Source organism: Equus quagga, chromosome 2, assembly GCF_021613505.1.
Source record: "Equus quagga isolate Etosha38 chromosome 2, UCLA_HA_Equagga_1.0, whole genome shotgun sequence".
NCBI classification, from domain to species: domain Eukaryota; kingdom Metazoa; phylum Chordata; class Mammalia; order Perissodactyla; family Equidae; genus Equus; species Equus quagga.
In genome coordinates, this window is record NC_060268.1 from 150,102,642 (window position 1) to 150,126,770 (window position 24,129).

At 41.6% G+C, this 24,129-nt stretch overlaps 1 protein-coding gene across 4 annotated transcripts in view; it reads left to right on the forward strand.

The window, feature by feature from the left end:
- The window catches only part of PLCE1 (phospholipase C epsilon 1), a 299,107-nt gene that overhangs the window by 132,294 nt on the left and 142,684 nt on the right, over nucleotides 1-24,129 (forward strand). The window lies entirely within an intron of this gene.

Here is a 24,129-nt window from a genome sequence, read left to right on the forward strand (position 1 = left end):
GAGTAGCAGACAAGCAGGTCAGAAATGGCAGGGCACCAGAGAACCTCGGAGATCTGTGCACTGCACAGCTGTCACAATCCATTTGGCAACCTTCCCTGGCAGGAAGTTGCCAGCTAGACCAGGACCATGCCGAGCAGCGTTCCGCTGCCTGGGAACTGCCAAGAGCTTGCTCTGACATCCAGCCATTTCTCTCAAGGAGGGCAGCTGTTGTCCCTGCACAGCAAGCCCCAGACCTGCAGCTGGTGGGCCAGTGACCTTCCTCCTTGATCTTCAGCCTCCCCCACTACCACCCCGCCACACACACACCCTACACAGGCCAAAGAGCAGGTGCACACATCCCTGTGTACCACGTAGGTACCATGTTGGGTTTTTTTCTGGAGTCACCCAAACTTTTGTGGATTGGTTATAAATGGTTAATGAAGGAAAACAAGATTTGGGAACACTAATCCAAGAGAATAAAAGACAGAAACTTGGTTTCAAATGTTTTTCATCCATTTAACATATGTTTTTTGAGCCCCTACTAGTGCTAGGTGCTGGGTAGGAAACAGAACGTAGTTCCTCACCTCATGGGGCTTCTAGTCTCTAGGTGGTAAACAATTTCCCCTATGCACAGGATTCAAGATTTCTCTACTCTGATGTGGCTCCTGGTGACTGCCAAGCTTACATTCTCCATCAGTACTGTTCCTGGGAAGTTGGGCTGAGATCGGCATGTGGAGTTGGCATTGGTTCAGTGCTTGTGACTCTATGTGAAGACCTCATCCTGTGAGTTATCAGATACACGCTCTGTGCCCAAAAGTGTGTAGGTGTTATGAGAGATCCTAAGAAATACAAGTCAATTTTCTTGCCTTTAAGTTATTTAGGAGTTATTAATGAGGAGGCCAGGTATGCCTGCACCAAGTATTCAAAGAATCATATGAGACTGCAGAGATTTAAGTGCCGAATAATGTGGAAGTGGCTGTAAGTGTTCAAAGAGTTTGGAGAGGGAGTGACAAATGGCTTGGCCTGAAACATGAGGCCTCAAACGAACAAAAAAAAGTCAATAAAAGCCACTTTCTTTCTTCTCCATTAATTGCAAAGGGACAGATCTCCAGCCTGACCAAGGCAGGCTGCCTCCAGTCTTACACAGATCTTTGAGAAGAAAAAAGGAGGCTTCTGGTTAGTGCATTTGTTGCCCTGATAGGAACTTGTTCTCAATTGCTATTTGCACCTCCCTGTTCATATCAGAACTTTGTAGATCACTGTTCCCAGCTCTGAGACTCATTGGACCATCAGTTCATCTGTTATCTTTGAATTGGTGTTTTATGCAAGAGTTGGGTGTTTCTTTAACTTTCTGTTTTGCAGCTCTTCATTGGTTTCTGATATCCCTCTGTAAGTAGCTTCTGCTGAATAATACAATTAGCTGGTTGGCTTCTGCTCCAGGCTTACTTCTGTAGCTTGCTCTCTGTCTCTCTTTCTCAATTTCAGTGTCCTCTCTAAAGTCTATATGGTTTTCAAAGTCTATATGTGCTGTAATGAAACATATGTTCTTCAACATGTCGTGGAAGAAAATGCATCAAAAGACCATATGGGCATTTGAAGTCATGGAATATTTATAGAATCTATAGGGTCAGCATGTTGACTGGTTGGATCTTGAGCTTTGTTGGCCATATACTCCGGCAGGGGGTCTGGAGGACATGCTGCCTGCTGTGACTTGTTTGTCTTCTTTTATTGCTCTCTTGTCCTATGGCATTGAGTTGGCCAACAGCTTTCAGCTCTGTATCACTAATGAAAATCTATGGGAAGTGAATAATACACACTCAGTCCCCAGTTTATAAGTGGCTTGCACTCCAGAAGTTCATCTTCCGGGAGCTGTGTGGAACTTAGAACACTTTCCTGGAAAAAGAGTATTAAACATTGTGATTTGGTTCCCAGACTCTAGTCCTCAAAAAGCTCTTTAACCCATAACACAGTTGAAATCTGCACACTTCCCATGTAATACAGAGAAAAACACGATTATTAGAATGCTGATAATCAGCCTCCAAGAAAAAAGCAATTTTTAACTAAAAATTTTAACTAAAAAGTTAGTTAAAAGACGTTTCTTTTTCAGGGGAAATAATTTTAATTAAGATGTGTAGAGACTTAAACTAAAAATTTATGGAGATTTTGAAAAGAACTTTGGGCCATTTTAAAGATTTTAGATGCTGGCATCTGTAGTTTTTTTGTTAAGGTTAGTTACATTTTGAAACTCATACCAATATGAAAAAATCAGAAAATTATTATCTCAGGAACTATTTTTTATGAGAGGCTTATAAAGGGAATGAAGAAGGGAAGAGAGAGGAGGGAAAGTTTAAAATTCTTTTTCTCAGAGAGAAAGAGTAGGGAAGAGGGTCAAAAAGAGTGACCTCTTCCATGAGAGAGATCATGTCTGAAGCAGATTAAATGGAGTCGGAGGAGGGAAAAAGACAAATACTGTATGATTCCATTTATATGAGGCACTTAGAATAGTCAGAATCATAGAGACAGAAAGTAGAAAGGTGGTTGCTGGGGCTGGTAAGGGAGGGGGAATGGGGAGTTATTGTTTAATAGATATAGCATTTCAATTTTGCAAGATGAAAAGAGTTCTGGAGATGGATGGTGGTGATGGTTGCACAACAATATGAATGTACTTAATACCACTGAACTGTAAAAATGGTTAAGATGCTAAATTTTATCTTTTATGTATTTTACCACACACACAAGAAAAATCAATCAAAAAATTTAAAAAGGAGGGGCCGGCCCAGTAGTGGTTAAGTTCACGCTCTCCACTTTGGCGGCCCAGGGTTCGTGGGTTTGGATCCTGGGCACAGACCTACACACCGCTCATCGAGCCAGGCTTTGGCAGCATCCCACATACAAAATAGAGGAAGATTGTCACAGATGTTAGCTCAGGGACAATCTTCTTCAAGTAAAAAGAGGAAGATTGGCAATAGATGTTAGCTCAGGGCCAATCTTCCTCACATACACACACAAAAAAATTTTAAAGAGGAGGAACAAGTTATGTGAGTCTTTGGTCTCAAGTCTATTAAGATGTTAGAAAGAACTGAGGTTGTGAAAAAGAAATACGAAGACAGTTTTTCATGTGACCTCTGGGTGGACCAGGTCAACTCGTCTTTTGAAGTGGTTACGATTACAAGATGAGGGTTGGAGCAGCCTGCAGTAGGTGAGATAGGAGCAGAAATGTCCAACAAGTTGTTCGTTATTCCCAGGGCAATCACAGGTCAGGAATTGGTAACTCAGGGATTGATTGATCGAGGTTCTGCAGCCTTGCAGCGTTCCCACTGTCGGCAGGGTTCTGCTAGCTCTTCAGCATCTCCATGAGCTTGCACACCCCCAATGGTACAGACGGCTTTAGAAAGACAGCGAACAGTAAACAAACATTCCTGGTTTTCCTGCCTTCAGGACCACCAAGCATGGTCTATCTACTAAGTTGAAATTCTGTCAAATAAGGAGAAACATTTTCTGATATGAGGCGTTGATCAGCAAGGGTGTGCCCTTCTTTACAAAGGTGTGCGATCTCAAAATGGAAAATGGAGAGCTCACACCATGCTTTCAGCAACTTCCACGGGTTTAACAAGTAAGATCTTTCTACTTTCTGTCAGGGTTCCCTTCTCCCCCTCTCCGTTAACCTTGCTTGAATCTCCGGACCAACTGCATAGAGCAGTGGCAGTCAAAAGAATTATTGACTTCAATATTTGGGAAGACATTGTCTAAAACCATCACCTGCTTTTGTTTCTTTTTTTCCAATGTACTACCAACTGAAAATTATAAAAGCAAGATCAAGTAAAAAGGGAGAGAAGAGAGTGAGATAATTGATAGTAATGTAAAGCACTGGAATAGCAAAATTGGAAAAATAAGTAGTGATAAGGAAGAAGATTTTTCAATCTAAGGTGGCTAAGTGTACATATTCTATCAGCTAATATATAAATTTAGTACATTAAACTCAATCTTTCCTTCTCAAATAGTTGCTAAATAAGTTTGTCAACTCAAAGATTAAATATTTACGTATAACCAGGGCAAAGCTGTTACCCGTATTTAGATTATGTCGTAGAAAAGAAAACTCCACCATTCATTCTTAACCAGCTTAAGTGTGTGTATGTGTATGCATAGACTAGCTATATTAAAGTTATTGGTCATATATAAACCACAAATAGAATAATAATATGAAAACAAAAAATGCCCTACGTATTTAATGTACTTAGAAAATAGGGAATATTTTGTTTCTGATAGAGAGGTCTAATAAATTTTCAACTTATTTTCTTTTACTGCAATAAGAATATTCTATTTGTGTCTTCTCTAAAGTTATACCTTTGAGTATAAAAAAAAGAAGTCGTAATAGGAATGCACACACACATTTGAACTATGTGACTGTACCTCATAAATAATTTTATTTATAAAGGCTGTCTTTGTTGACTTCCTCATAATCAAAACAGTTACCCTACACATTCCTACCAAGCAGAGAAAGGCATATGCATAATTCTAATTCCAAGATTTAAGTTTATTTAAAGAAATCCTCTGACTTAACTAGTTTTGTGACCTTGAAATTATTTTCTCGATGGTTAAAAGTATGCTTTAATGTAATCTGGGGTATGTTTCTCTACCAGTTAATCAACTAAAAAGTATTCGTTTGCTGCCCACTATGGCCTAGTTGTGTGTCACCTCTGGGAAGAATGCAAAAGATCACATCTGGAGGTCTTCAGACTTCAACTTGTAAAGTAATGTTTCTCACTCCACAGAAAATGTAATATTAGGTTTCAGGTCTACTGAGCAGCCCTTACTACCCCCAAGGGAGTCATAAATGCTGGGCTACTCAGTTGATAGTGGGGTCTGTAGCACATGGGGCCAGGAAGTTTGATGGGCACAGGACAGAAGCCTTCTGCCTTGGGGCCACAGGTGGTCAGGTGTCATCTAGGAGAGTGACTTCATGCCCAGGTATGGCCAAGGAATGTGGCTCCATGTCTAGGTGTGACCTAAAGATGCTCAGGTGTGACTGAGGAGTGTGTCTCCACACCCCTGCTTATAACCAGGGGGAGTTTCTCGAAAGGGCCAGAGGAGAGCAAAGTCGCTATCTCAAATATTACTGGAGATGCAATGCTTCTTGAGTCAAAGCAATTATGTGTTTTTGGAGGGGGGAAGGAGGGCCAAGTAGAAGAATTACGTATTTTTTTAAATTTTTTCAAGATGACATCCCCATTACTGTTACCCCTGAAAATTTAAACTCATGCATCTAGAAAGAGAAAATTGGGTGTAGGAGAGGTTTAGAGTTGGGTAGAATTATAGTAATACTTGTTAACATTTTTTTATTTCTTGCTGGGTGCCATGTAGTGCTCTAAGTACTTTGCATGCATGATTTCATTGAAAATCATTCAATATTCCAATGAGCGAGGTACTGTTTACTAATGAGAAAATTGAGGCCCAGAGACATTAAGAAACTTGCCCAAGGGTGCACAGGTAGTCAATGATAGAGTCAGTATTTGAACCCAGGCAGCCTGTTGAGCACTTACTGTGTTCCAGGCAATGCACCAAACCCTTATGTGCATTATTTCATTTCATCCTTGTTGTGCATTGACTTGTGTTCCCTGAAAGAGATATTTGAAGTCCCAACCCCCAGTACGTATGAATGTGACCTTACTTGGAAAAAAGATCTTTGCAGATGTAATCAAGTTAGGTTAGAGTGAGCCATAAACCTACCAACTAGTTGTCTTTATTAGAAGAAGAGAAGAGACATAGAGACAGATCCATGTTGGAGTGAACATCATGTGATAATGGAGGCACAGATTGGAGTGATGCACCTGCAAGCTGAGAGATGTTGGGGACTTGGGGCCACCACCAGAAGCTAGGAAGAGGCAAGGAAAGATTCTAACCAGAGTCTCAGAGGGAGCATAGCCCTGCCAACACCTTGATTTTGGACTTCTAGCCTCTAGAACTGTGCAAGAATAAATTTCTTTTGTTTTAAACCATCCCAGTAGTGGTAATTTGTTACAGTGACACTAGGAAACTAAGTCCTTTTCACAATCCTATGAGGAAGAAATTATTAACACCAGGAAACTGAAGCTCAGAGAGGTTAAATGACTTGCCCAAGGTCACACAACCAGTAAGTTTGTGCAGACAGTCCAGACCAAGCTTCTCCAAGGCTCATCCGTCATCACAGCTATGATGGAGATGTGTTTGCAGCTCTCCAATGGCACTGTCCATTTCTGCCTTGTTTTAGTTGTTTTTGGGTTTTTCTAGTCCCAAGCTCTAATGCTCATCCTCCTCTCACACACACCTTGCCTGGCACAGGACGAGGCACAGAACAGACAGTCCATAAACCTTCATGGAATTGAATGGCAGGTATGTTCACAGAATCAGGGAACATATAATCCTTGCTCTTTGATAACACTTAATTGAATAAGATAATTTTACACCCAAAGAAAGAGAACACTAATTTATACTGTAGGTTTATACTTATAAATACTATATATATAAATAATACTAAATATATAAATAAAACACTAATTTATACTGTAGGTACTAGCATATCAAACTCATACAAAATGAAAATGCAAATACATTCAGGACGTTTCCAATTGGGCACAAAAGCCAATTTTCAATGTCTCAAAAGCTGTTATCAGCACCAGGGTCCTGGAATGGTTGCAGGGTTATCTCTGGGGCCTTCCTTACTCCTTGTGTGAACTCCCCTCCCCTCCTTCCAGGTGCCTGCCACCTCAAGAGATCCAGAGCCCTCCTAACTGTACCAGCCCATCCACTCCTCCCTCGCTGCCATGTGAATCTCATGTTCTCACTGCAGCGGGTCCCAGCTGGGCTTTGTGAAGAGAGTGACCTGATGGGTTAGAATAGAGACCTGGAGTGTCGAGTGATGAGGGAAGCTCCCTCTGGAGGGCTAGGGACCCATGGAGGAGCTGACAGTAACTGGCAGAGGGAATGGGGCACACAGGTGCAAAGGTATGAGACGGGAAAAGGCAAGATGTGTTCAGGGAACTGCTGGTTTTTACGAGGCTGTTCTGGCCAAAGCTTGGGGAGTACAGAGGGAAAGCAGGGAGGCATGGGGCTGGCGCTGCGGGAGAAAATCGGTCTCCAGGGGGCTATCTTTCATGAGAGCTTGGATTTTACTTTGTAAGTAATGAGAGGCACTAACAGGTTCTAAGGAAGGGTGTGACGTGATCAGGTTGAGTCTTTAGAAAGATCCATCTGGCTGCAGTGTGGGATGGCGCTTCTCAGAGTATCATCCTTAGCCCACCTGCATCAGAATCGCCCAGCGTGGGTGTTCAAAATATAACTTTCTGGGCTTCACCCCCCAGACCTACTCAGAGTCTCTGATACTTCAGGTGAGTAAGCTTAGTGTGGAAGGTGGATGCGGGGACAGGGCTGTGAGAACTGGAGGCATTTGGGAGGCTGCTGCTAAGGCATGTTCCTGGTAGGGTGCTGGAGGCCGCCCCTATATACAGTCTTCAGTTAGGTTTTCCTTAGGGCCCATGCATCAGGCCATTCATTCATTCGTTCATTCATTTAACGAAGATTTGTTGAGCATCTGCTGTGTGCCAAGCACTGTGCTAGGCCCTGAGGATAAAACGGTGAATAAGATATGGTCTTAACTTTGAAGGAATTCGCCTGCTAGTGGAGGAGATGGACAGATAAGCATGCAATTTTAGGATGGTATAAATTTTATAGTTGAGATAAGCACAGGCTGTCGGGGCTCAGAGGGAAGTCCCTATACCACACTGAGTGAAGTCCGAGGTTTCTAAGACCACTTAAGAGCCTGGAGAAATGGGAACACCTGTTAAACCAAGGAAAACACTCCCCTACCTGTATTATGAAGCTTCTGTTTCTACTTCAGTCTCTGCTGAGATCGTCTCTCTTCCCCCCATAGCGGAAAAGATGCTAAGTGTTTATTCCTGGGGTTGGGAGCAGTGTCTAAAAGTCTATGGTTGGTACGAAATTTACTGCTCAAGTTAAAATTTGTACATTTTTATGACGATGCATTACTCATTACAATAAAATTAAATGAGATTTTTCAGCACATGTAACTAATCCTTTTGAGTGTTTTTAAATTGTTTATTCTTTTAAAGAATAAAAACTCATTTAAATGAACTATGAAAATTCTTGTCCATGGGAACATTTATAGAACATAATGGAATATGCTTATAATAACATGGGGTCTGTAGCAAATATTTAAGAGGAAAAAGAAGATCTCAAGATAGTCTGAGTCATTCTTTAAACTTCTGTTGGAATTGAATTTTAAAACTAAGAAATCATAAAGAAATTAGTAGTATGATTAAAGCAGTAAGAGGGCATTTTAAGAGTGTTTAGTTTTCGATGGGCTGAATTCTACCAGAAGATATTTTGTTATCTTCAAGAAAGTCTAAAATGTTTTGCCAACTGGAAACGCATATTAGCTTTTTTAAAGCTTTTAACTCTGTATTTCATTATGACAACAAACTTTTCAAAAAATGATGTTTATTATATGAATCCCACAGGTGATTCCATGAGGGCCTGAACTTCAACCCCCCTGAGGCTCTCCCTGTGAGTTTTATGGTCCCCGGAAACACCCTTGGTAGCAGCAGGAGGTATTTTACCCTTGTTTATACCCGGAATCACATTTTTGCACTAATAAGCAGACTCGTCTAAAATCTATTTCAAACAGATCGTGTTGTGGATGGTCTGGGAACATCAAGGGGAACAGAGAGTGCAAAAAGTTTCAGACACCCTGGCACCTCACAGGGTCTGGGCTTATAGACCAGAAAGTCTAGAACCAAATCCTTTAACTGGGATTGATCAGCCAGCAGGGGCAAAGCCAGCATTTGATCCCAAGCCTGTCTGATTCCCATATCCAAGTTCTTAACCACTAGGAAACCCTCCAGTTTTATCTCCCACTCAGGTCTCAGCCTGTGTCCTGAGCCGTGTGTGTGTATGTACATATATAAGTACAACATGGAACCCCCAATTTGAACACAGGTCCATCTGACCACAAAATTGATCATTTTGCTGTATACCTGCTGCCTCCTTGACCTAGAGAACTCAAAGAACTTCAAGGATATCTCAAGCATTCTTTGATATGGGCAGCTATGAAGGTAGATGGGGAGTCTTCCCATCTACAGTTAAGTAGTCATAGCACAGAATCAACCGAATGGGAAAAGGGATTTCTATTATCTAATGGACCAAGCAAATGTGTTCCTCTCTACAAAAAAAAGCCACGTAGTGCCTGGCACATGGGCGGGGCTCAGAAAATATTTGTTGAGTGAATGAATGAGTAAATGAACACGTGCACATGAGTCTAGGCTAACACACAGTTATCTGTACTAAAACCAGAAACGTATATTTGAAGCTATCTGGTTCGATCCTGTGAGCATCACCAACATCCAAAGTTAATTTACCGGCAGTACTCTTTTTCAAGCATCATTTACAACAATCATCTGGGCTGGTTCCAGCCCTGCCCAGTTCCTGACTGAAGGTAGGTGGCAGAAGACAGAACGTCTGAGAGCCATACGAGGCATATTTGGTCCTCATCGGCCTCTGAGCAGGAGGGTCCTGCCCAGTTGGGAGGTAATAACTGGCCCACAGAGAGGACAGCCATGGCATGATTTCTCTCTGGTCTGTTTCTGTCATTGCCCATGTGCCTTCACACCCCTAGGCCAGTTGGCAAGTTCTCCTGAGGGTCTTATCTCTATAAAGTGGGCCCACACTGTTGTGGAGAAAAGAAAAGGAAAAGAAGGAAGGAAGTGGCCCTAAGTTTCTGCATTAGGTCTGCTTTGGAGTGCCTGAGGTCTCTTCCATGAGCAGAGAGGTGAGGCCAGGAAAGAAGTCCCCATTTCCTCTGTATCTTTGCGGAAGGCCCTCCTGCCTGTGGTTATCATACCCCAGCACACCGAGAACAGGCTACTGGCGGTGGAAATTCATTCACCTTACAACTGTTATTAAATACTTGCACTCTCGGATACCAAGAATAAAACAGACATTTTCCTTACCCACATGGAGCTTAAAGTCCTGTAAGGAATCAAGTAATTCCAAAAACAAATGACAAATTGTAGCCATAGTACACAGGCTGAGACCTGGATGTTTGATGTTTTAGCTGAGGGCTAAGGGTCCAATAGGTAGAGTTGGAAGTGTGGTCTAGACAGAAGTAGGTGCAGAGGCCCAGTGGCAAAAGAGAGTATGGCAAGCTTGAGGTTTGGATGGAGAGTAGAGAACTGGAAGGTTCATCAATAAAGTCTAGAGAAGTTAGAATGATGAAGTCTAACAGGTATCAGGTGCTCACTGTGTGCCAGGCATTGTGACAGTGTTTTTAAAAGTGTTTCCTAATTTAAAACTCACATTTTTTACATATGAAGAAACTAAGCCACAGAGAGGCAAAACAAATTGCTAGATAATACAAGCTCTTATCAAGGGCCCTTGTCTTTATCCCTAGGATTAGTGGGAAGCCATCAGAGGGTTTAAGCAGAAGTGACACAGTAAGATTTATGTTTCGAAAGGACGATTCTGATAAAAATAAACTAGCGATGACCCACCTGCACGGCCCCTTCCAGCCCTCTTTGTACCCAAAATTAAAATGTTTACATTTAACACTGTCACAGATAGTAAATTTGAAGATAAATGATTATTCTGACATAGAGACCCAGATAGCATTAGCTGAAGTGCTGCAGCTGTTGTGAGGAGGTGGGAAAAGGAGGCATGGCCTAGTCACCCAGCTCTGCCTACTCTCTGGGGACTGTATTTCAAAAAGCGGAGAAAGGGTCTTGTGATGTGAACCAGAGAGTGGGAATGAAGGCACTCCCCCTCCAGGCCTGGGGGGACTATTAACGCTCCCCTTACCCACAGCAAATTCGCTGAGTGCTATGAGTCCTAGAAGTGTCTTACTTAGACCAGGCCAGCAAAAACTCCCTCATGGGCCAAATCCAGGATATGTGGGGTTTTCTTTGACAGCTGCAGTATTTTAAAAATTGGCAAATTTTGCATTAAGACGTAGAGTTCCGGCTTCTCTGGCCCCCCTGGGCTGGCCCTGACCCACACTAACCCTCTAGATTAGACACACTGGCTCCATCCTCCTCCCAGGCTACACCTGGCCGCACCTCCAGGTCGTCTTCCTCCCAGCTCCCGTCTCATTTTCTCACCTGCATGGTCCTGCAGGCATCCGCATTTGGGACCCCTGGATGGTTTTCTGGGATTCACAGATGCTATCGAGGATTTCAGTTCATGGGTTTAGGAGGCTGGGCTGGAAGTTGGGACGAAGGGCTGTAAACACAGGAAAGTCATCCTTGTACCGGCTCCTGGTTGGGGGCTCTCCCTGGGAGCTACAGTAGTTTTTCCTGACAGGAAAAGCATGTGAGATAAAGTGCCAGGGTGGGAGTGAATGCAGTGCCTGGGAAGCAAAGAGGAAATGATTTTCATCAACAGTCTAGAGGGTAGATCAGACAAAGAAGGTTAACTTGGTAGGTATGGTTACAATTCGGAAAGCAGAAGTGAAAATTTGGACCTAAAGTGTTAGAGAGCCATGGCAGGCTCTTAAACAGGTTGAATTTTAGGAAGGTCAGACCCACAGTGACATGTTAGGGTCTGGAGGCAGGGTCACCCTCTGTTGGAAGGCGAGTGGCAATTACAAACCTGGATGGTGCTTCGCAGATTAGGAATGGTGCCCTCAAAATAAAGAGACAGAAGCCGGTGTGAGCCCATGTAGTTTTCGTTGGCACAGGGCCGTGGTTATAGGAAAAAGACTAGTCTTGAAAATTTAGCCTCACCAGGAGAAAAATGAAATGTAATAAAAATTACAGTTGGTTAAGAATGGAGGCATTTTTACTACACACAGCACCATTGTGGAGATCTCCAAGCTCGTGCCAAGGAGCAGATGCCGCTCAACTTCCCCGGGAGTCGGGGCATTCGAGCGCTCTTGGCGCAGCCTGCGCAGCCGGAGGGCTGGGAGCAGGGCCTCCTCGGGCTTCCATAAAGAAGCGTAGATCTTGCCCAAATGTGGAAAACCTTTGGGGACGTGAAAACCATTAGGGATCCAAAGCCCTGATTTGAACCAAGCAGAATAAACAAACCCCTGCCCAAATTGGAACTTGCTGGACGCCTTTCAGAGTTATCCAAGGGGAAAGGCTGAAGGCCTCAGGGTCTTTGAGTTGGTTAATGTCTTGTTTCAGCTGCTTCGCTCCAGTCTGATGAGACTGTGTGCACTTCAGTCTTCGTCCTTTTTTGACGTGTCTCAGCACCTCGGCTGCAAACCCACAAATGGATTGCGTTCTGCACCTATAATATATACAGTACTTTTTTTTTCTGCTAATGGGATGTTAAAGCCCAAGTTAGATCTTCTGTAAGTGTGTTACACATTCAGGAATTGGGTTGGAAAAGCTCCAGAGAGCATTCACATTTTCCATAGACAGGGTTTTGGTAACTTCCCAACCTCCATTTCTATTTTCAATATCCTTTGTCACTCTTTCCAGCCCAATAGTTTAGTTAGTTTTCTATACGCATAGCATAGTGTAACTTTGTGTCTCTCTCCCCATGACAGTTAAGTGGCATATTTTCCTTCTTGATCCCAGTTTTTTTAAAAATGGGGGAGGCAGATTCATAGAGAATTATGAATGTTCATTCACTCACTAAGTAGTCAGCGTAGTGCCTACTGTGGGCTGGACATTTGTTAGGCACTGTTTGGGGACAGTGGAGGGGGATGGACTGAAGAAGAAGAAAAAGTTCCCCTAACTCCTGATCTCCACAATCTATTAAAAGGTAGAGATAGGAACTGAGACACAGAGCATCTAAGAACCAAGCTCTAGAAGGTCACAAATCCAAAGGTCACAGAAGCATGATGTGAGCTGGTCTCGACCTCCACTCAGGCTCTTACCCTGTCTCTCATCTACCTCTAGGAAATATAATGTCATGTAGCACAAAGTGGAAAACATTTACATGGCTTTGTTCTAGCCAGGAATGAAAAAAAGCAGTGTTGTTAATCTTTAGGAGTTGGTGATTTAGTTGACAGAGAGACTGACATGAACATGTGATTATACTGTACTGTGACACATACGAGGCAAAGATTAGTGATTAAGAGTGTGCGCTTTGGTTACAGACAGACCTAAATTCCAGATCTATGACATACATGCTGTGTGACCTGGGGCAGATTACTTAACTTTGCTGTTCCTAAATTTCATCATCGTGCCTGTAAATTGGGAACAATGCAGATTCTTGCCTCAGAATTATAATGGGATAAAATAAATGAATCTAATGAATATAACGTGATTAGCACACTGTCTAAAAAAGGCAAAATAAGCTAGAGATGGAGCAAAGAAGACATTCAAGAAACAGCATGAACAAAGGTGTAGCTAGTAGAGGGTCCTAGCAAGGGGCCAGGTTCGGCAGGAGAGAGGGAACATGCAGGGGATTGTGGGAAGTGGAGCTGGGAAGGGTGCCCTGGTCTGGAGGTCGCCTGGAGCTGCGGCTGGGCCTTGGGTCAAGGCAGACCTCAGGAGGGCAGGGACCCGGACAGCAGCTCTTCCTGGCTCTAGCCTTCAGAGCTCCTTCCTCCCATCCAGCCCCGCTCCTTTCCGCGATTCCTAGTCGCGTCAGCTGCAGACAGCACTCACTGCCTCAAGGCCTCTCTTGTCTTCCTAGCTCGCTCAGTTGGGTGGTGCACAGGCACATCCCTTTTCTCCTCCTCTACCTCAGCTGTAAGAAAGTTGGAATTTTTTAGTGCAAACTTTTGCTTTCAAAAGAAAAAGAGAGAAAAGATGGAAGGAAGGGAGCGAGGAGAAAAGAGATGGGAGAACGGAGGAGAAAAGAGATGGGAGAACGGAAAGGGAGAGAAACGACAGAGGAAGGGAAGGGAAGGATATGCAAATGCACTGAAACAGACGTGCAGCAAAGCCGACTTAGATACCTCATTTATCAAAGGTGGGTCACAGAGCAGCCTCGCTAATGGTCCCTTTTAGGACTTCCTGTTCTTCTCTTCCTTGCTTCTGCCTTGAGTCTGGACTTGGAGAGATTAAACCAGCTATCTGGGGAAGAGTCTGTTGACCTGGTTGCCACATCCCTTCTAGAACCTTCTGACCTCTCCACAGAGGTCCCCAGGTCTTGGATCTCTTTGGCCCTGGGCTATGTCACATTCCTTTGTGTTTATCAATCTCTCCATCTATTCATTAGGTGACACTTACTGGCTCTCCTCTCTGCCGGGTGTTGGAGATAGCAATGTAAAGAATAGGAGGTTGAAACAGCATTGCTACAGACTCTGAAACAGCACCGATAAAGGACCCAGGGCCACCCGGAACACCTTTGTATTACGTATATGGTACCCAAAGGGACCATTTAGTGCTTACTTGGACCTAAATTCTGGTGGTTTTGATTTAAAAATATATATATACCATTCTTAGACCTTTATCACTTTGGAATTAAAAGCAAAAAGCCTGCATGGTTAACAAAATCATTAATACTGTTATTAAGACTGCAAATTAATGAAAAACCATGTATTTATGACATGACCGATGATATAATAAAATATCTTTGATTTAGGCTTCTATGTTGAAAATAAGCTTGTTAGGAGCAGTTTCAAAGGTCCTGAGGGACCCCAGATTTGATTGTTCAACCTCTTCAGGCCTTAGTTTTCTGTATCCACAAAGTGGAAATAACAGGCTTGTCCTATAAACCAAAGGAATGTAGAGACATTCAATTTGTTGACTGTAAGCCATCCTACAAATGTAAGCTGCTAGTGCTACTGTTGTTAATAATTGTGATGATAGATAATGGCTGTGGCTGTTGTGTGGGTGTGGTTTGTGAAGACAGTGGGTTCATTCTCTGCTGTATCTTGATGCTCCTTTCCCTGTGGTGGTCCCACTTGTAATGAAACTCCTTCAGAGCCGTGCTTCTCAATCTGTAATGTGCATATGAGTCTCCTGGGGATCTTGTTGAAATGCACGTTTGGATTTACTAGGTCTAGAATGGGGACTGAGAGTCTGAATTTTCAGGGCATTCCCACATGGTGCAGCTGCTATTGCTCAAGGCCCTGATGTTGAGTAGCAAAACTCTAGATTATCTCAGGGGACCTCTCTGTGTCTCACGGCTTCTGTGTCACCCACCTTTGCCTGAGGAGAACTAACTCATCCTCTGAGGGCCCAGAGCTTCCATGCCAGGCCCATACCTGGTCTTGAAACCAGAGCCCGGTCCTGCTGCCACACACAGGAGGCAGCTATCATGTTCTCCAGTATGTTTGTTCCTCTCTGCCTTGAGGTCTAATCCTCAGCTCTGAAGGTATCTTCAAAGTTTGGTGTAGTCAGTTCACCCAGCCTACTTGAATCAGTCTTTGAACCCTAGGTGCTGATCTGAGCCAATCAAGTTCACAGAAAACTGACTTCTAAACCCAAATGTACTTTCCCAATTTCTAAGAGCTACGTGCAGCTCAATCAGTGCAAGTAATAGAAACAACAGCAGTAATAATAACTACGATTTATTGAATCAGGAACTACATGCCATAAACTGCTCTAAGTGCCTTACCAACACCGACCCTATTGAAACTGAAAGTGTGGTCCCAGCACCAAAAAAAAAATCTCAGACCCCACCTGAGACTTCATGGGTCAGGATCCACATTTTTTTAAACACATTTTTTAAAAACCTGGGTTTAAATCCCAGCCATGCCACTTATTGATCATGCAACCTTAATCTTTTCTCCCCTGCCTTCCATCTTTGTTCCCTTGGTCTCCTTCAGTTTCAAGGTCAACTTAAAAATACCCCAAGTCCCTTCCATTGATAAAGAAGTTTGAGAGTTCTCTTTGCTGCCCAGGATTGGTGGTCAACAACTGTGAGACCCACTCAGAGTGGCCAGAGGGAAGCTCTGGTTTATGATTATTCCTTCAGAGAGAGCAGGAGCTGGCCAGCGGGGTCCCTTCAGGTGACAAGATTATGGAACAATTAGATGTGATCCACCACCTGTCCTAAAATGTAATCTCCCTGTATTATTTATATTATTGTCTATAACTGTAGACAAAAAGGAAGTCACCCTGAAAGAAATAACAGACCAATAAGCAACTGGGCCTTCAACAGAGTGAAGGAGCCATATGTCTTTTGTGTGTTAATGACCTATTTCCCTCTTCACTAACTCTCATGTGCTTACAAACAAGTAAATATTAACGCTCCCAGTGCATATGACAACCTGGCTGGAGTCCATGTGGAAACAAGCAGGCCTTCCATTAGTGGCCCAGCCACTATGCTGAGTGAAGTTTTGTGTATGTCCCATGTAGTTCCCAAAACAACCTAGTGAGGTAGCATTATGACCCCCATTTCGAAGATGAGAAAACTGAGGCTTACAGCCTATAAGTTGATTTCCCTACAAATTCAATTATTTAAGAAGGAGATCGAGACGGGGCAGATAGCTGGTGGCTTTACCCCCTGTTGTCCTGAGCTATTTCCTCCTGGCCCCGAACTTTCCTGCCACAGTCCACAAACCCAAGGCCCTGTGGTTAGGCTAAGCGGGTGCCCCTGCTTTAGAAGGCGTTTAGGGGTCCTCACGGTGATCCCAACTTCTTGTAACCTCAGAAGTTTGCCAAAGTATTTGTTCCACGTATGATATTTACTTGTGAGGAGTTTAGGAAAATTGATTTTCCCCATCTCCTCATATCTTCAGTGATGTTTTGTACTCCTTCCAGCTGGGAGTTCACAGGAAGCTGAGTGGATGGCCTGCTCTGCTCTGAGAGATTAATTACAGGGTTAAGCAACCAGAGTGGCTGTGCAGAAATTTGAACCTGGTTTCACCCCACTTCAGGGTCCAGATACCTGAGCACTCTCCCATATTGTGTCTGGGGTTCAGGCCTCCTCCTTCACCACATCCTTACCCATTGCCTCTGGTAGGAGGCACTTGAATGAAGATGCCCAAGGCTCTCAGGCATGCAGCCCTGGTTTACACAGTGAGAGCTAGCAGCAGTCCAGCAGGAGGGTCACAATGCCAGATGCTGGGCAGTCTGGCTGTCCATGTCTAGCGGTGGGCACCAGCACCTCCTAATGACCTCAGGCTCATCAGAGAGAGACCGACAGCTATTCTTCCAGGTCCTATGACTGTTTTATACCAAATCAGAGAGGAACTGACCTCAAGAAGGAAGTGTAGGTCTCTCCCAGACCTGTATATAAACCATATGTGTTTTCTTTATCCATTCTATTGGGCTTCCTGCACCCTTCTCCCACCTCCCACTGTCATTATGGACATCACCTCACAGGGCCAAATGGCCTTTCCAACCCCCTAGATGTTGGCCTTAGAAGGGTTTTGTAAGGATCCCTCTTGATCTCTCCTAGCAGAGGACAGTTAGGATGCTGTTGCAGATATTGATGCAAGTAGAAGTTGAGAGGAAGTAATGAAAATGGGCTGAAAGGGAGCATTTCTCGAGGCAACTGGTGAATGAATGAATGCAAACAGCCCAGGACATGGAGGAATAACAAATGCCTCCAAGATTTTGGACCTGTGGGAATGAAGGTGGTACCATTAAAAATAAAGTGAAAAGTTAGATCCAGTTGGGATTACCTTGACTTTGAGATACTGGGATGTTCAAGTAGACACTCCCAATAGAAGCATCAGGATTGGATCTGACTGAGAGGTCAGAACTGGAATTACACATTTGCAAGTCATCTGCATAGTTGTGATGGTTACAGTTGAGATGAGCTTTCCTAGGAGGAGAGAGAGAGACAAGCAGAGAACTGAGACATGTAGATTTCAGGCTGAGGGTCTGCAAGGAGGCCCAGAAACTACTGCCATGGCTGGAGAGTTAAGAAAGCCAAGAAAGTGTAGTGTCCTGAGCCAGGACTCATGGTAGGTCCATGGTGCTTGGACATTATGTTGTACATTACCAGGCTCCCTCTAAATAACAGCTCTGTGGTGATTTTAATGCACCAAGTCATAATGTCCTCAAATCTCTCATTAGCCACTTTGGCATAGCTATTTTTTTGCTGTTAAAGGTGGGTTTGACTTCGTCAGTAAAGATCTTCTACTTAAATCATCAAACATAGTTAAAAAGCCATTAACTGCACAATTAAATACAAAACAGTTCCTGTACAGCTTTGTCCACTACTAGATTAGATACATCACATAGGCTGAATTCACATGCTAAATACTCAATGAGTACTTGACTTGAGACAGAACTGGTCAACAAGTGGGACACTGGGAATCCTATGACTTTCCAGGTTTTGGTCCCATTTGAATCAAAAAGGGGGAAACAAACATTTTTGAGTTTGTGCACAAATTAAACTCTGGTACCTAAAGTACAAGAAATGGTAAAGAGCATGAACTTTGGAGTCAAATGGTTCTGAGTCAAAATCCTGGCCTCACTACTTACCTCCTGTGAATATTTAGGCAAGGTACTAACCTCTCTGAGTTTCCTCAGCTGTAAAATGGAATACTAATTGTGCTTAGGCCACAGAGTTGCTAGTAGGACTAAAGGAGGTACTTAATAAAAAGTTTGCAAGCAATGCTATCAGTACCATTATTATTGCCTTTTATGGGCAAAAAAAAAAAAAAATTCCAGGTCCATATGTGTTTTTCTTATTAAGTGACTTTGACCTACTCAAAGTCTGGTACAGGTCATTTCTGCAATAGTATATTCTAAATCAGAAATAACATGCACCAGTTTTCTTTTAAGTCAAGAGCTATTTTAATTGATACTCATGTCGTCAGGGGTTGAAAATGTGATTATAATAACAAACAACAATAAAGAGTGCATGTTCAACATGAATTTTAAAAACATATATTTCTTTTCTTAAAAAAACAATTTTTAAAAATATCAGAGTGTTTGTGATTTGAAGTCATGGTTACAGTCACGTCCTAGTTTGCCATCTGTTCTTGTCCAATGTACAGGTCCAAGTTAGGGCCAGAATTGCAAATAGACGATAAATATGTGTTGATCTTGTACAAAACTCTTCTCAGTTAGACTTACTTTAACATGTAATATATTAATATAAAAATGAATGTACACTTAAACATACAAAAATCAATCATAGTAATACACTATATTAATAGAATAATGAATAACACCACATGATCCTCTCAATAAATGCATAAAAAGCATTTGACAAAATCCAACACCCTTTCAGGATAGAAACACTCAACTAGATAGAAATGGAAACAAATATCTCCAACCGGATAAAGCGCATCTATGAAAAACCCACAGCTAGAAGAATGCGTAATGGTGGAAGACTGGAAGCTTTCCACCTCAAATCAGGAACCAGACACAGGTAGCCATTCTTACCACTTCCATTTAACATTGTACTGGTGATTCCAGCCAGGGAAATTAGGCAAGGAAAAGAAATAAAAGGCGTTCAGATTGGAAAGGAAGAAGGAAAACTGTCTCTATTAGAGACAACATGATCTTATACGTAGGCAATCCTGCGGAATCCACTAAAACACTAGTAGAACTGGCAAATGAGTTCAGCAAGGTTGCAAAATACAAAGTCACTTGTATTTCCGTACACTAGCCAACAACAATCCAAAAGTGAAGTTAAGAAAACAATTCCATATACAACAGCATCAAAGAGAATAATAAATACTTAGGAATAAATTCAACAAAAGAAATACAAGACTTGTATACTAAAAACTGAAAAACATTGTTGAAAGAAATTTTAAGAGACCTAAATAAATGGGAAGACGTCCTGTATTCATGGGTTAAAAGACTTAAGATTGTTAAGATGGCACTACTCCCAAAAGCAATCTACTGATTCAGTGCAATCTCTATTAAAATTCCAATGTCCACTTTGGCAGAAATTAACAAGCCGATTCTAAAATTCATATGGACTTTCAAGGGACTCAGAATTGCCAAAATAATTTTTTAAAAGAAGAATAAAGTGGAAGACTTACAATTCCAATTTCTAAACTTACTGCCAAGTTACAGTAGTCAAAACAGTGTGATATTGGCATAAAGACAGACGTAGACCAATGGAATAGACTAGAGAGCCCAGACATAAGTCCTCGCATATATGGTCAAATAATTTTTGACAAGGATGCCAAGACCATTCAGTGGAGGAAAGAACAGTCTTTTCGACCAATAGTGCTAGGAAAATTGTATATCCACATGAAAAAATGAATTTGGATTCTTACTTTACACCTTATACAAAAATTAACTCAAAATGGATCAAAGACCTAAGTGTAAGACCTAAAAACTATGAAACATAGGGGGAAAGCTTCATGACATTGGATTTGGCAGTGATTTCTTGGATATGACACCAAAGGCACGGGCAACAAAAGAAAAAAAAGACAAATTGGACTTCATCAAAATTTAAAACTTTTAAAGGATTAAGAGGTACAAACTTCCTCCTTATTAGAGGGACAAACTTATTCCCTTAATAAATAAGTCATGGTGTTGTAATGTACAGCATAGGGAATAATAGTCAATAATATTGTAATGACTTTGTAACTAGACTTATTGTGGTGATCATTTTGTAATGTATATAAATATTGAATCACTATGATGTACACGTAAAACTAATAGAATTTTGTATGTCAATCATACATCAATGAAAAAAAACTTATTTGTTAAAGGTGTGTGGCCCTGGTGTTCTTAGGTGATAATACAAACTTCAACCTAATGTTGCTTAAGATATTTTATCAGAATGAGAAGATTTGTTTTCCTTCTGCCTAGATGAATAATAAATATTTGTGAGGATGAAAAAAATTGTAACTTTTGTGCATCAAAGAACACTATCAATGGAGTAAAAAGTCAACCCACAGAATGGGATAAAATATTGCAAATCACATATATGATAAGAGATTAATATCCAATGTATATATAAAATTCAACAACAACAATAAAAAACAAACAACCCAATTCAAAAATGGGCAAAGGACTTGAATAGATATTTCTCAAAAGAAGATATACAAATGGCCAATAGGAATGTGAGAAGATGCTCAGCCTTATTAGTTTGCATTAGGGATATGCAAATCAAAACCATAAGACACCACTTCACACCCACTAGGATGGAAATAATTTTTTTTAAAAATGAAGGAGAACAAGCGTTGACCTAGATTTGGAGAAATTGGAGCCCTGTACATTGCTGATGGGAGTGGAAATGGGTGCAGCTACTGTGGAAAACAACTTGGGCATTCTTAAAAAAATGCTAAACATAGAATTACTGTATGATCCAGCAGTTCCATTCCTAGGTATTTACCCAAGAGAAATGAAAACATATGTTCACACAAAAGTTTTTGCAGAAATGTTCATAATAGTATTATTCATGATAGCCAAAAGGTGGAAACAACCCAATGTCCATCAACTGATGAATACACAAACAAAATTTGTTATATATATAAAATGGAACATTATTCAGCCATAAAAAGAAATGAAGTACTGATTCATACTATAACATTGATGAACCTGGAAAACATTATAAGTGAAAGAAGCCAGACACAAAAGGCCACGTACTGTATAATTCAGTTATATGAAATGTACGAAATAGGCAACCCTATCGAGGTAGAAGGTAGATTAGTGGTTGACAGGGGCTGATGTGAGGGGGGCTATGGGGAATGAGTGCTAATGTGTAAGAGGGCTGATAAAAAGGTTCTAAAATTGATTTGGCAATGATTGTACAACTCTATGAATATACTAAAACCCATTGAATTATGCACTTTCAAAAATGAATTTTCTGGTATGTGAATTATATCTCAATATAAAAAAAAGGAAGGGACATAAATAGCTCAGCAATATTTTAGCCTGGAAAGATTTAACTCTGAGACTGCTCTGACATCTTGATGGAGTTTGCTGATAATGCCAAGCTGGAAGGGATGTGACTGTTCTCTTCATAGGGGGAAGAGCTGCACAGTTAAGAACAGCAGACTGGGAAGAGGAGGAGGGTTTTTTTTTTTAAATTGGGGAATCCATTATTATGGATGTAGTATATATGGCAAGATGTTATGAATATTTCTTTTCCTATGAATAAATGAGGTATCACTGGGCATCTTTAAAATATTTTTGATTATGGTGGACACTATGCCAGAGGGTCCAAGTTGCAGGTTATAAAAACAAAGCAAAAGTTTCCATAGCCTGAAATGGTTTGATATATGACTAAATCTCCCCATCTGGCTTCTAAGATGAAAGGCCCCAGAATTCCTTCTTCCTCTTTCAAATGATAAATTGATGATGATAAAAATGGCTCACTCCTGAGAGCTGAATATGTAGTAAACATTTTATGTGCATTTTCTCATTTTAATTTCCCTGTCATCACTATGACATAGTTGTAGAGAACTTACCCAAGACCATGCAGCAAGTCAGATTGAGCTGGGCTGCGATCCCACATCTCTCTGACTCCCAAGACCTCACTCATAACCACGGGATTGTACTCTCGGTTTCCCTGCTTTCTCCCTCGGGGGGAGATTCCCCCCAAGAGCTTATAGCACCTAAGATTCTAACCACACCTAAGTAGGGGAGGCATTAGAGTAGAGAGGAAATGCTCTGCACTCGAAGTCGGGGGACTGAGTTCTAGTCTGGCTTTGCCACTAATCAGCTCTGTAACTTTGATTTCTCAGATGCATAGTTTCCTGATTTGTAAAGCGTGGAAAATTCATCCCAACTCTCCCTGTAGTTCCTTCCAGCTCTCAAGTATTCAGTCCAAGTCCTGCCTCATTTACCTGTCACTAAGAAAACATCTGATTGTCAGTTGTATATAGAGACACTAAGAGGAATGAAACCTTCGAGTCAGTGGAGGGTGGTGATTTTGGGAACCTGGGCTTTGGTGTCAGACGGATGTGGCGCTGGTTCCGTTGCTAATCTCATGTGGTATTGAGCAAGTTACTTAACCTCTGTCCCCATCTGCTAAAATGGGGATGATCGCAGCATCCAGTGCTATGCCATCTGCATAGAGTGGTTGCAAGGACTGAGTGAGATCGTTGTAGAGAGCTCAGTGCTATTCCCTAGCTCATAGTAAGTGGTGGTTTATTTAATAATATTATAATTTCTGATTATTATAATTGAGGGTTAAAATTATAAAATAGAGACACAGAATCCCTTAAGGGTAATTAGTGTATGTTTAAGTAGCTCAGCCTGGTTGGACTCTGGAGTTCAGGTGGCCTTCCTGGGCTCAGTTCTAGAACTGTCCACGTCTGCTGGGTCAGCCGTCCCTCAGGAGTGTACTGCTGGGTAAAGGGCATTAGATTGTCACCAACACTCCAGAGTTTCCTTCCTGTTAACTTTGAGTCACTAATGCAATTTTCCTCTACACAGCACAGTACATTATTATAGCTTACTGTATGAAGTTTGACTCACTTTATTTTGTTTACCCAAAGTAATCAGAAATAGATGATCAATGAGAGATACTGAGAAAACAGTTATTTAATGTGCCACAAAAAGAAAAGAAACTACCGCTTTCTGGAAATTTCCCAATGTGGGTGGAGAATTTTTCTCTTTCAATGTCGTTAGATAATATAGTAATCACATATAATGATATATTTACAATGCCCTCTATCACAGTGTTATTTATAATGGTAAAAAAATGGTAAATGTAACATTGACTACTAAAGAGCCATTAAAATAAAATATTAGAAAACTAGTTTTATTATTTTTTTTTAAAGATTTTATTTTTCCTTGTTCTCCCCAAAGCCCCCAGTACATAGTTGTGTATTTTCAGTTGTGGATCCTTCTAGTTGTGGCATGTGGGATGCCGCCTCAGCATGGCCTGATGAGTGGTGCTGGGTCCACACCCAGGATCTGGGCTGGTGAAACCCTGGCCCGCGTTAGCAGAGTGCGTGAATTTAACCACTTGGCCACGGGGCTGGCCCCAGAAAACTAGTTTTAGATTTGGGGAATTATGCACCATAGAGTATGTTTTCTAAAAAAAGGTAGAAGAAAGTATATGTTCTGATTCTAATTTTGTAAATCTTGTATGCATTTATAGAAGAAACATGAGTGCTGCAACAAAAATCTTAGCAGGAATCATGTCTGGTTATGAGATTACTGATTAATTTTCTTCTTTATACTTCTTTAAATTTTCTATACTTTCATATTTTTTTTTTTGGAAATCAGAGTGCGGAAGTTATTTTATATTAATAGGAATTCTGTCAAATGTTTTCCTATGAGGCTCTTCAGTCCAGTAAGCTGTTTTATCTGAATATGGCTTAATTCTCAATCGAGGCATATTGCTTCTTTTTTTTAAAGTACTGACTTAGAAATAATGGAC